This window comes from Myodes glareolus, chromosome 16 (genome assembly GCF_982192425.1).
Source record: "Myodes glareolus chromosome 16, mMyoGla1.1, whole genome shotgun sequence".
Lineage (NCBI taxonomy): Eukaryota > Metazoa > Chordata > Mammalia > Rodentia > Cricetidae > Myodes > Myodes glareolus.
In genome coordinates, this window is record NC_142041.1 from 16,968,284 (window position 1) to 16,981,231 (window position 12,948).

General features: G+C 44.8%; 1 long non-coding RNA gene across 1 annotated transcript; it reads left to right on the top strand.

Moving 5' to 3' along the window:
• Nucleotides 1–1,996: 1,996 nt before the first annotated feature.
• LOC146891408 (uncharacterized) lies at nt 1,997–12,692 on the top strand. The gene is made up of 3 exons (XR_014997267.2): nt 1,997–2,165; nt 8,007–8,138; nt 11,109–12,692. It is a non-coding gene; the product is annotated as an uncharacterized LOC146891408 (long non-coding RNA).
• Nucleotides 12,693–12,948: the final 256 nt, after the last annotated feature.

Consider the following 12,948-nt stretch of genomic DNA (forward strand, 5'->3'; position numbering starts at 1 on the left):
TTTTTTTTTTTTTTTCGAGACAGGGTTTCTCTGTGTAGCCCTGACTGTCCTGGAACTAACTTTGTAGACCAGGCAAGGCTTAAACTCAGAGATCTGTCTGCCTCTACTGGGATTAAAGACCTGTGCTACCACTGCCCAGCTTCACCTGAGTCTTAATGGTCCCTCTCAGGAAGATTTTTTTTTTTAATCAAAATGAAGACAAGCAGGCATCCAAAACTCAGGATCTAAGAAACTCAAAACAACCTTCTTAGACTCCACATGTCTCTTTTGTGTGTATGTTTATATGTATGAGACACATATGTGCAGGCACATGGGCACATGTGCCCATGTGTGTGAGGAGGCCAGAGATCACCTTTTTGGGAGTCATTCCTTAAGTGCTATACCCCAGGTCTCTCCCTGGGATCTGGGGTTCACATTAACTGGGCTCACTGACCAGTGATCCTCAGGGATTCCACTGTCTGTACCTCCTCGTCTTTGGGATTATAGTGAGGCACCAACTTTTTATGGCTTAAATTTTTATTTTATTAGTTTATGTGTAAGGTTGTCTTGCTGCATGTATGTCTGTGTGCTGCCCATAGAGGCCAGAGGAGGGAGCTGGATCTCTTGGAACTGGAGCTATTAACGGATGTTTACTACCACTTGGGTGCTAGGAACTGAAACTGGGTCCTCTGGGAGAGCGGCCAATGTCCTTCGCTGCTGAGCCATCTCTCCATCCCCTGCCCCCGTGGATTTTTTATAAATGATGAGGAACACCAGGGGTTGAGGTAGGGTCTTCATGCTTAGGTTCCAGCCTCCCCTCCCCCTGTGCTTCTATCTAGATATCTTTTCTCTTCTTTCCAGCTAAGCCTCTGGAGAGTGCTTACCTGGGTTGCGCCCCCCCCCCCCCCCCCCCCCCCCGTCTCACCTGTCACCCAGAGCGGCTGGGTTTGAAGCTGAGAATCTCGCTGCTAGCACCACTCTGGTGAAGCTGCCGTGTCTGGTCTTCACCTCTGACCACACCTGGATTCTGGGCGGTGGAACTCGGGTCCTGATGCTCTCAAAGCAAGCACTTCACCAACTGAGCCATCTTTCCGTCCCTTGCTTTTCCTCTGAATCACTATCTGCGTGACTATGAAAAGGTCAAGTTTGATTTTGGTGGAACATTCTGGTAGTGCCAACTGAGACTGGGGGAGGGGGCTTTTTGAAATATTTAAGGCATAGTGTCAAGGCCAAGAGACACCTTGGAGAAGTCTAGAATAACCCTTGACAAGTTCAGCGAACGAACGCTTGACTGTGTTGGTCCTCCAGATGTCTCTGCTTCCCACGAGAGCCCAGTGGAAAGACACAGTCAAGCTGGGATTTCAGCCAGGCATTTTCCCTTTAATAGCTCGATAGAGCTGTAAACCTACAGGTTCACACAGGAACCCTTAGAGCAATGGTTTTCTTTCTTTTTTTTTTAAAGATTTATTTATTATGTATATAACATTCTGCCTCCATGTATGCCCGCATGCTAGAGGAGGGTGCCAGGTCTTATTACAGATGGTTGTGAGCCACCATGTGGTTGCTGGGAATTGAACTCAGGACCTCTGGAAGAGCAGCCAGTGCTCTTAACCACTGAGCCATCTCTCCAGCCCATGAGCAATGGTTTTCAACCTATGGATTGTGACCTCTTTGGGGGTCAAAAGACCCTTTCATGGGATCACGTATCAGATATTGATATTGTGATTCATAACAGTAGCAAAACTACAGTTACGGAGTAGCAACAACAATAATTTTATGGGTGGGGGTCCCCACCACAGGAGGGCCTGTGTTAGAGGGTGGCAGCATTAGGAAGGTTGGGAGTCGCTGCCCGAGAGCCAGCTAGAAGGGAGCTGCTGCTGTCCCGGGGCTGCACAGGGCCGCTGGGCTGGCGCCCAGGGCTGCATTTCTGTCACTACAGGATTGTCTTATCTAAAACCTTGACACGTCTCTGTTGCTGATGATAAAATTTGAGCAAACCGCACCGCTCAGAGAAACTTCTCGAGTTCCCTTGTTCAGCGTCTTCCCTTTTGCCTCATTTCCTGACTTGTAAACAGGCAGAATGGGAACAGATGACAGCGTGGAAGATAACCCGAGAGCTCCTCTGAGCTCAGCACATCCTGTTACGGCCGATCCTTTTCTGTTCGATTCTGTGATGAAGATGCCGAGTGAGTTTATGAAAAATACATGTTTTAATTTTTCCCTCGGGCAGTTAGCACGGTCTAGTGGAAAGGGCCATGCTCTTCTGAACCAGCAGTGTGTTCAAATTCCACTTCTGACACCAAAGGCCAATAGCTTCCCTTTACTGGGAGATAAATAAAGACCTTGGCTGGGAATCATTTTTGAGGCCTGTATGCGAGCAGGAAAGGACTCTATATTATGGCGCTGTGTGTAAGCTGCATAATGTGGGGAGCTCTTAGGAATGCGGAGTTCACGTGGAAACGGAGTGGAGGCAGCTTTCAGAACTCTGCTTTTTCCCTCTGCTCTTCAAAAGCTCCCTGTGGTCCACTGTCAACCTGGGCTCCATGGGCACAGATTTTCCTCCAGGCTTTGCCCTAGCGTTGCTTCCCTTCCATCACAGAGGCTGAGGGCAGGAGCTTGAACTGCTTCATGTATGTGAGACCTAAGTTTAGGAGAAACGACAAAACACATGGGTTGTGTTTTATGTAACTGATATCCTGAATGTGGTCCTTCATCCCTTTAGGACTAGCTTTCCATGACTGCGCCGATCCCTCCTTTCCATGTTCTCTCTCTGTGTCTTTCTTATACACACACACACACACACACACACACACACGCACACACGCACACATGCACACACGTTTTGCAGCCTTCAGCTCCCAGGGAACAGATGCACCGGGCCAGCTCTCTCCAGGACAGGCTCAAATGTAAGTTTGTCAGAAATGTCCATAGAGTGACGTGAGTCAACAGCTGCCTCCTGGCTTTCATTTATGAACCCAAATCAAGCCAGCCAGTTATTTAAATTACTCTATATCTACCCTTTCTTTCTTCTCATCAGCCATGTCCATGAATATTATTAATATTAACACAATAATATCAGGTAATGTACATGGGTTCTAGAATTGCTCTGATGGGTTATAGCACCTCAGTTACCAGCTACTAAAAGTAAGTCCTTCATCCAAGGTGTAGCATTAGTTAGTAATTAAACAGATTACAGACAGGGATTTAATACTGCATCCTTCCCTGATTTTCTAACATTGCATTGAAGCAGAACAGGGTATCCAAAAAGACTTTCATCTTTGGAGATCCAAATTCTAGACCATGACCCAGATCTGAATAATTTATTGGGATACAATCAGTATCTTTTGAATAAAATGTATTTGTATAACTTTATAACTAGAGCTTGATATATGTGTGTATATACACACACACACATACATATATGCATGTGTATGTATATATGTGTTGGTTTGAAAGAAAATGGCCCCCAAATGGAGTGGCACTATAAGGAGGCGTGGCCTTGTTGGAGGAACTGTGTCACTGTGGGGCGGGCTTCGAGTCCCTTTTACTCAAGCTTCCATCAGTGTGACAGTCAGTCCACTTCCTGCTGCCTTCTGGTCAAGATGTAGCGCTCTCAGCTCCAGCACCACCTCTGCCTGCATGCCACCATGCTCTCCGTCATGACCATAATGGACTGAGCCTCTGAAACTGTGAGTCACCACAATTAAATGTTTTCTTTAGGAGGGGCCAAGGTCATGGCGTATCTTTACAGCAATAAATACTCTAAGATACTATGTAATCATCGTTGGAAAAAAAATCAAAAAAATCTACCTTGTATCAATACATTGGAAAATGTCAAACACAAACAAGAACAAAGTACAACACACACACACACACACACACACACACATATGCCTGAAGACTCAGTGGTCAAATTTATTATGTTTTATATGCTAACCCAAAAAGAAGGATGTTATAAAAATACAAAACATTAAAGTTTATTCTGTGAATTAAAAAGGAAGCAAAATTTACCCACGAACTTTTTTCTTGTTCTGGATTCCATCTATATCACCAAAGCATCACTTATCTTGAAGATTGGGGCGGCTCTAAAACTGCAGATAAAAGAAAACTAACTGGTGGGGCTGGAGAGATGGCTCAGCAGTTGAGAGCAGTCAATGCTCTTAACTACACTGTTCAGCTCACATTGGCCGTATCAGACGGCCCACAACCACCAGTAACTTTAGTTCCAGGGCTTCTGAAGTCCTCTGGCCTCTGAGGGTCCCTGCACACATGTCCTAGACATAACTCTCACAAGCATACAGAGATACATATAAAATAATCAAATACATTAAGAAAATCTTTTTGTTGTTGTTGTTTTGTTTTTTGAGACAGGATTTCTCTGTGTAACCCTGGCTGTCCTGGAACTCAGAGATCTGCCTGCCTCTGCCTCCCAAGTGCTGGGATTGGAGGCAGGTGCCACCGCTCGGCTTAATTAAACAATTCTTTTAGACAAGAAAACGAGCGTGCAAAACTTCTGGCTTCAAGTACATTCTCTAAGATAAAGGATGTATTCTAGTCCTTGTCTGATAAGCCCTGGAAAGAGACAATGGATTTCAACTGTAAGGTTCAGGGAGAGAAGCAAACCCCTCCTTGAGCGCCCCATCTCTGGGTGGGGTACCAGTAACGTGTGAGAGCGGTACCACGGTCACGGCTGTGGTCTGGAGGTCATTAGACTGGCGCCGTGCTCTCTGACCACAGCTGTCACCGTCTCCCAGCTGCCTCAGCCTGGCAGCTAGCCGGGGCCATTCCTGGTGACATTCCTTCAGAGCTCACCAACTTCAGACAAGATCGTGTGGACTAGAGCAAATGTGGCCACTCCACAGTCTTCCTCCCACTGAGACGTGTGTGCTTGAGATCCTTGACGTGTTTACGGGAGAAGTACACTGGTTAATTGACACGGATGTTTAAAAAAACAAAACAAAACATTAGTTCTAACCACAAAGGTAGTGAAAGTTGATTTCAAAGCACCTTTTCAAGTGGTTGAAAGACAGATGTATTCGCCAGTGGTTAGTGAACACAATGCAGAGTATTTCAGTTAGTATTGCCAATGAGCCTTATAAACTAGGTATTGCTATTATCTTGGGGAAACTGAGACCTTGAACATAGCGATTATCTATTTACACAGTCACACAACCACTCAGTAGTGAAACTAATATTCAAATCCAGTGTGACCCTTGCATTCTCGTTCTTACCCCCTGAGCAGTGCCTCCCGGCCCTCCAAGCCTGTGATAGGCCTCTGAAACTAGGTGGCATTAATGGGATCTTCACCCAGCTTGTCACCCACATTCCCTGTTTCAGCTCGTTTCGTTCACTTGTTTCGCACTCTGATGCTGCTGCCCATCATTCTCCAGGTAGCTCGGCTACAAAGGCAGCGAGGTAGCGAGGCAGCAAGGCAGCAAGGCAGCAAGGCAACGAGGCAGCGAGGCAGCGAGCTGGCTACCGAAGATGTGCCAATCATCACCTCCTTGGGGGCTTTCACAAATTGGAACCAGATGGAGGATACATCCATTTCCTGGTTCTGAAGCAGAGAGAGGAAAGCCAGGAGGACTTGGGTGCTTGTCTTTCCTTTTGAGTGAGGAGATTCAGATATAGTAAAGGTGCAGAAATGAGAGAAGGTGAGAAAAGTCCCTCCCTCTGTTGGTAGGCTCATTGAACCCTGATCTTGACTTATTTCTGTTACCTTGTTGAAATTTTCCATTTCCTACCTAAAATGGTTAGAGTTCTGTTTCACTCGCCCTTGGCTGAGCTGATTGTGAGTGATACAAACTGAAGCAAAGACAAAAACACTTTCACAGTCTCACCAGCTAACCCACTTTCACACCGCGGTGCCGTGCGCTTGACCAGCTCGCAGAGACTCTTGTCCCAGAATCACAGAGAATGCCTGCCAGCTGCCACGTCAATGCTCCTCGGTGCATCCACCAGGCCATAGTTCACTCAGAGACTCCCTCGTTTTTGACCCACATTGGATCAGAAACTCTTAAGATTTTACCTTTCTGCAGGCGTAGTAGCCATGCCTGTAATCCTTGTCCTTAGGATGCTGAGGCAGGAGAATCTCAAGTTTCAAGCCAGTCTGGACTATTTAGTGAGATGCTGTCTTTCTCTCCTTTAAAACTGTACTATGCTAAAAACACAGACCCCCTAGACGTCAGTCATTTCATTACAATGGTAGAGAAGGGATTGTAATTAACTGATTACATAGTCGGTAAAGCAGATGTTGTACAAGAAGGAAGAAAGCTCCATCTCCAGAAAACACGAAAAAGCCAGTGTGGTGGCAGGTTCATTGTAATCCCAGTCCTGGGAGGAGACATGTGGTCCTGAGGATGGCCTGTCCTACCTGACAAGTGCTAGGTAAAGATCCCGTCTTGCAAAAATAAGCAAAACAAAATAAAACAGATGACCTGAAGTATAACACCCAAGATTATCCTCTGGCCTCCACACAAACATGCACACGCAGGAGTACCATGGACACACATACACACCCCCTTCACACACACACACATACACACACACACACACACACACACACACACACACACATAGAATTCCTCAAATCCTTCAATAGATGGATCTTGGCTTTTCCTGCTTTTAAACCCAATTTTATTTCGGAAGTATAACTTTCTTGCTATTTTAGCATTTTCCTACAAAAGAGATCAAGTTATTAGGAAAGCGTTGAGCATGGTTGTCTCGCATCTTTAATCTCAGCCATAGCGAGGTAAGCAGCTCTCTGTGAGTTCAAGGCCAGCCTGGTCTACATAGGGTGTCCCAGGTCAGTCAGGGCTATAGAGAGAGACCCAGCCTCAAAAAATAAGCAAACAAAGCAAGAACAAAAGACTGGCAACATCTGAGAAATAACGAGGAATGGAAGAATGAAGGATATACCTGCATGAACATACATACACCTGCATACGAAGGAGTATGTGCAAACACATGAACACATGCACACTAAGAAGATAGTGTCCTATTTACATGCACAGATTGTATTGTCTAAATAAGCCACAATAATATGTAGGGCTTTTTTCTAGTTTCCCATTGTGAGATAGAAACCAAAGGGGAATTTCTATGATGTGTCAATAATATCTACAGGGTGGTGAGGTTACAGGGGTGAAATTGTCCTCATCCACTCACCCCATCCTTATTCACCCCAGTTCTTTCTGCAGAGCTATGGATGGGAAACTCTGATCACTGAGGCTCCATGTCACGTTTTAGTAATGTGAGCCGGTTCCCAGTTATGCTTAGGGAGATGCCCCGAGAATCCAGGCTGCAGCTGGGGCTCAGGGTCAAACCTAAACAGAGGCTTTGCCTTAAATCTCTGGACCAAATAGTCAGGCCCCACGTGCAGGGAGCTGGCTGGACTCTAAGAGGTCTCTGATTAGCGCAGGAAGTGTGACGGGTCTCTAGACATGCAGAGCTAGAAGAGGAAGGGGAAGAGGGCTGAGCAGCTGTCCGACCACCTGGCTGTGGTAGCTGGCAAAGCAGGGCAAGTGTGTGGAGAGAAAGGCCTTTGCAGGGGGAGGGGGAGGCTGCTCCTACCCCCTCCTACAGAGGACAGGCTTCATCTCCAAGGCTTCATTTCTTAATGTCTGCTTGTACTTTGTGGGCAGAAAAGATGATCTGAGAACCCATGTTTGAGAACCTGAAGCTGCTTTATGCTAGGCTTCATTTAAAATATGTGACATTTTAAAATAAACCATACACACAAAACACACACACACACACACACACACACACACACACACACACCTGTTATCTAGTAATGGTTCTTTGCATGTATACATACACCCTGCTGAGTGCGTTTAGTGTTGTTCATACATCTGTGCATATAGGGAGCTAACCACCAGAGATTGGCTCATCCCAGGGAAGACCAATTCTCTCTCTCTCTCAGCAGCCATTAATTGCCTACAGCTCTTCATCCAGGACTGGGGCCTTGCGAGATTTCCCTCATCCATGTTGGCATGTCAACTGGTGTTGTCACTGTTCATTTTGTCTAGGTGACCATATGGTTACGATTTCACTAGTGGAGCTTCCCTCTCCTGTCTAGAAGACACTATCTTGCAGCAGACAGCCTGGTTCTCTGACTCTAGCAATCTTTCCACCTTCTCCTCGGGAATGTTCCTGAAGTGGTAAATATAAGGGTTATTATGGATATATACCTGGGCTTGAATACCCCACAGTTAGTGATGCTGCATTTTGACCAGTTGTGGATTTTTATAATGGTCTTTGGTGCAAAGAGAACATTTTTGATATAGGGGGAGAACTACACTTGTTTGTCTAAGTATTTATGACGCCGTTAGAAATTATACTAGTTCAGCAAAGTGGAAGTTCTTCTTTAGGATTTGTGGCCTCACCAGGCATTGGTAGATGTCTAGGTTCACAACCAAACTCGAATTCCCTGCTATGGTTAGGGCCCTAAATCCAATCTGATGACCTTTGGTTACCCTCAGGGTTTAGGTGCTAGTGTTGCACCCTTAGAGGCACCGTGCCAGGTTGGTCATAGGCTTTCCGGTTGGGTGAGACTGTTGGATGCTCTTCTCCCTTGGTGGCTTTCATAGCACCGTCTGACACTGTGAGAGCCAGTCCTCATAGAGGAAGCTTCCAGGCCACTTCCTGCGCAGTTCCTCCAAGCCCTGTGTCTGAACTGTGTGGTGTTTGAAGTTCCAGGAGGCAACCAAGGGCACGGACAATGTGGTCTCTAACTATAATTGTGACCAGTTTCTTGTTTCATGTCTCTTGGCTTTGCCTCACATAATTTGAAACTTTGCTATCAAATATATGAACACCGTGACTTATTTGATTGCCTTAACTGGTCTGGAAGGGAACGTCCCACGGTGATAAGCACTGTGGTTAGCACCTGCCTGGTGACACAAGTCTTGGGGACCTGGGGCACAGCACAACATGGCAGGACTCTGGGTTAGCAACAGCTTCTGTTTGCAGACATTCTTCAAGAATTGCAGAAGTTACCTCTCTCAAGGCTCTTAGATACCTAGGATGGGGGGGGGGGGGTTAAATGAGCATGTAAGTCCAAAAATGATGCACAGGACAGCTGTTAAACTGGTCAGTTAAAGAAAAGCAGTAAACATTAAAACTTTTTGTCTTTGGGGAGCTAGTGAGGGCTTGTTCTGGGGTGTGGGTAGTCCAGGGTGGTCCCCATTTAAATGACTGCCTGTCTTCACATAATCTTTAGATTTATATAGGAAAAGCAATTTGAAAATAGGATCAATAATTCAGATCAGAGAGAAACGTGTGTGGTAAAAAATAATTATTGACAACTCTGCTCTCTCAGTGAAAGAAACCAGGGGTTGGCCTTGTCTATCAGTGTATCTCAAATGCAAATCAGCTCCCACTCACTTAGGGAATTTTTTTTTCTGAGACAGGATTTCTCTGTGTAGCCCAGGCTATCCTGGAACTTGCTCTATAAGGCTGTCTTCAAACTCACAGAGATATGCCTGCCTCTGCCTCCCAGAGTTCTGGGATTAAAGATGTGTACCACCACCACCCCGGCAGGAATTCGTGCCATGGCCAGTAGCTAATGGCATCTGGCTCAATTTCAATTTCTTTTAAGATTTACTTTTATTATTTTAAAAAATTGTGTGTGTGTGTGTGTGTGTGTGTGTGTGTGTGTGTGTGTGTGTGTGATACGTGTGGAGGTTAGAGGAACAATGTACAGGAACCAGTTCACTCTTCCCACCTTGTGAGTTCGGAGATTGAACTCAGGTGGCCAGGCAGCAAATGCCTTTACAAGCTGGGCCCTCTCACGGGCCCTAAATTAGGACTTTTGTACTTAATTTAAAGAAATTTGAAGTGGGCCATTGGTTAAATAAATAAATAAATAAATAGAGTCTTGCCTATTTATATTATGAAAGTTTTACAGTGTGTTAAAATAAGCTTGTTGCATACTCAAAATATAGCTATAAAATTATTTTTAAATTAAAATTGCTTCTTTATTAAATACTTTACAAAACTTGATGACCTTTAACTTTTTTCTTTTCTTTTTATTGAGCTCTACATTTTCTCTGCTCCCCTCCCTGCCTCTCCCCTCCCCCCTTCAACCCTCCCCCAAGGTCCCCATGCTCCCGATTTACTCAGGGGATCTTGACCTTTAACTTTTTAAGAAATGAAGAAGGTAGTGATTGATATAACACATTAAATTACTCTTAAAACTTTATAACTACGTAAAGCTATATATATACATATATACATATATATATAACCATATAAAGACACTTTTTACTGGAAATCACTTTAGCGCACAGACTATATTTGAAGAAAGAGGCGGAGAGAAGTCAGGATAGATTTGTGTCCTTAGTTTATGACATAAAACCATTGGCCAGGACTTGTCCTCACTAGTGAATCATGTGGCTGCATTCAGAAAATGCCTCCCTTTTCTAGATGTCTCCCTCTCTTTCCCGGATATTAGAGACACGAGCCTCCAACCAGGATGTCTGCCCTCTGAGAAGCAGACATTTTGGGCAATAGATAAAGAATTCTCTAGACCCTCAAGGGCCCAGAGGGTTGACCTGGACATTGAGTGCTTTCTCTGCCTTTTTCAAAGGCATTGTCTTCTCTCCCATGCCCTTCATGGGAATTGAGCACCATGGGCAGCAGACTGGATGCTCCCACACTCGGGAACTTACCAATAAAGTCCTGTATAAAAGCACAGAGTGCCAGTCGGCTGTCTTTGCCCTGTAGGCAAGGCTGTCCAGGGTTGACATAGAGTCTGGTCAGGCTATCTGCATGTCTCTCAACTCAGCTTAATTTCCCTTTCCATAGCCTCTGTGAGCTACACTGTAGGAACTGAATTCCTGCTTCCATTCACCTAGATGGAGTAGCCATTCATGAGAGCAATTACTATACAAGTGTGTAGCCCATCTCCTAACCCATAGTTCTTCTTTCAAAAATTAAATGCATTATCTAGTTGGCAAAGAAGAATCACATGTATTTACCAGGAACATGCAATAAAATGTTTTGATGCACATATACATTGAGGATGTATACACATATACATTGAGGATGTATATGTATCTACTGCGTATATGATATATATGTATATAATGATCAACTAATTAATGATTTTTTTTTGTTTTGTTTTTTAGATAGGATCTCTCTACATAGCCCTGACTGTCCTAGAAGTCACTACATAGACCAGACTGGTCTCAAAGTCACAGAGATTCTCCTGCCTCTGCCTCTGCCTCTACTGGGATTAAAGGTGTGCACCAGCGCACAAGGATAATTGATGTTCGTATAACCTCTATTCTTATCATTTCTTTGTGATGAAGACATGGGAGGTCTGCTCTTGCTCCATGATGAAATACGCAACATGTTACTGTAATTATATCACCATGCAGTGATTGGCTGGCAGAGTTCTTTCTCCTCTCTAATTGAAACTGCACCCCATTGACCTCCCTCCCCAGTTGTTCTCTCTATGGCCTGTGCCCGTTTCCAGATGTCCGGTGTAGCTTGTTCCGAGGGCCTGGTTTCCTAGGCCATGTGCAGGCAAGCTGTTCCTTGATGTCTGCTGCCTCAGTCCAGACTCTGCAAGGGCGGGGAGCATCAGCTCCTCTCTGGCTTCTTAGGCCACCGCTGCCTGACACACTTCAACTTCCGCATGGTCGGGCTGTACGATCTCTTTTTGAATGTGGTGAACCTTGAGAGGCTAGTTTTTCTTTAAACAATGCAAAAAGGTTATTCGTGCCCCTAAATTCTTAGAAACATGCCTCTTTCAAAGCTGAACTCTCCCTGTCACCAAGTTAGGAGGCCAGAACCTTGTCACCTGTGTTGTAGTCCCCTGCAGGGGATAGATCATGGATATGTTAATTATGAAGCTGCTGGGGTCCTTTGCTTCCAGCTGGTCCTTTGAGAACCTCAGCTGTCTGGATGATGTAATAGCAAGGTGAGTGGAATCTGTAGCCCTGAGAGCAAGAACCCAAGGAGCTGCGGAGGTAGAAGATGATTCTTAGAATGGATTGCTTGGATAATCGTGTGGGTAAACACATTAATGTAGATTTTATAATGACACTATTTTGCTAATTGTCTTGCTAATTAACTTTTCTAAACTGTAGGCTTTATGAGGGGAAAAAATTACCCCTCCCGCTTTTAACCACGGTGTCCTCCAAGTCTTACTAAGTGCATATTAGGGAGGCAATGTGTTGGATAGTGAGTGAGGGTCTTCCTAGTAAGCCCGTCTTAGTAAGGTAATAGCAAGGGAAGTCTTAATAAACTTGCAAATATTTATTTCCCCAGACACATTAAAAGTTGAAGTAGCAAAACTTTAATACTAAGAGCAGAAGGTTAAAAACCAGAATTGGCCGGGGGTGGAGCTCAGTTCAAGAGAGTACTTCCCAGTAAGCGCAAGGGTTCAGTGCTGTAAAAGGTGAAGGGAGGGTCAGAAAAATGCCATAGACATCTGAGCCGATATGTTTAATAACCACACACTGTACATGTTTTTAAAATGTCACACTCCAGTCCACGTCCAATTACTGTGCAGTAACTGAGAATTTTTTAAATTACAGTAAGCCAGAGAAATGTAAGAAAAAGTGAAAGGCAAAGGACCTCATTTATCAGCCATGAAAGAAAATGTAAATGAGTCAAATAGTTTCAGTAAAAGATGAAGACTTTAATCAGACGGTCCCAGATAGGCTTACTATCGCTGTGATGAAACACCATGACCAAAAGCAAGTTGGGGAGGAAAAAGTTCATTTGGCTCACACTTCCACATCACTGTTTATCACGGAAGGAAGTCAGGACAGGAACTCAAACAAGGCAGGAACCTGGAGGCAGAGCTGGTACAGCGGTCACAGAGAGTGCTGCTCACTGACTTGCTCCACATGGTTTGTTTGTTCTGCTTCCTTATAGAACCCAGCCCAGGGGTGGCACCACTCACAATAGGCCGGGCCATTCCCTACCAATTATTTAAAAATTAAAAAATGTCCTACA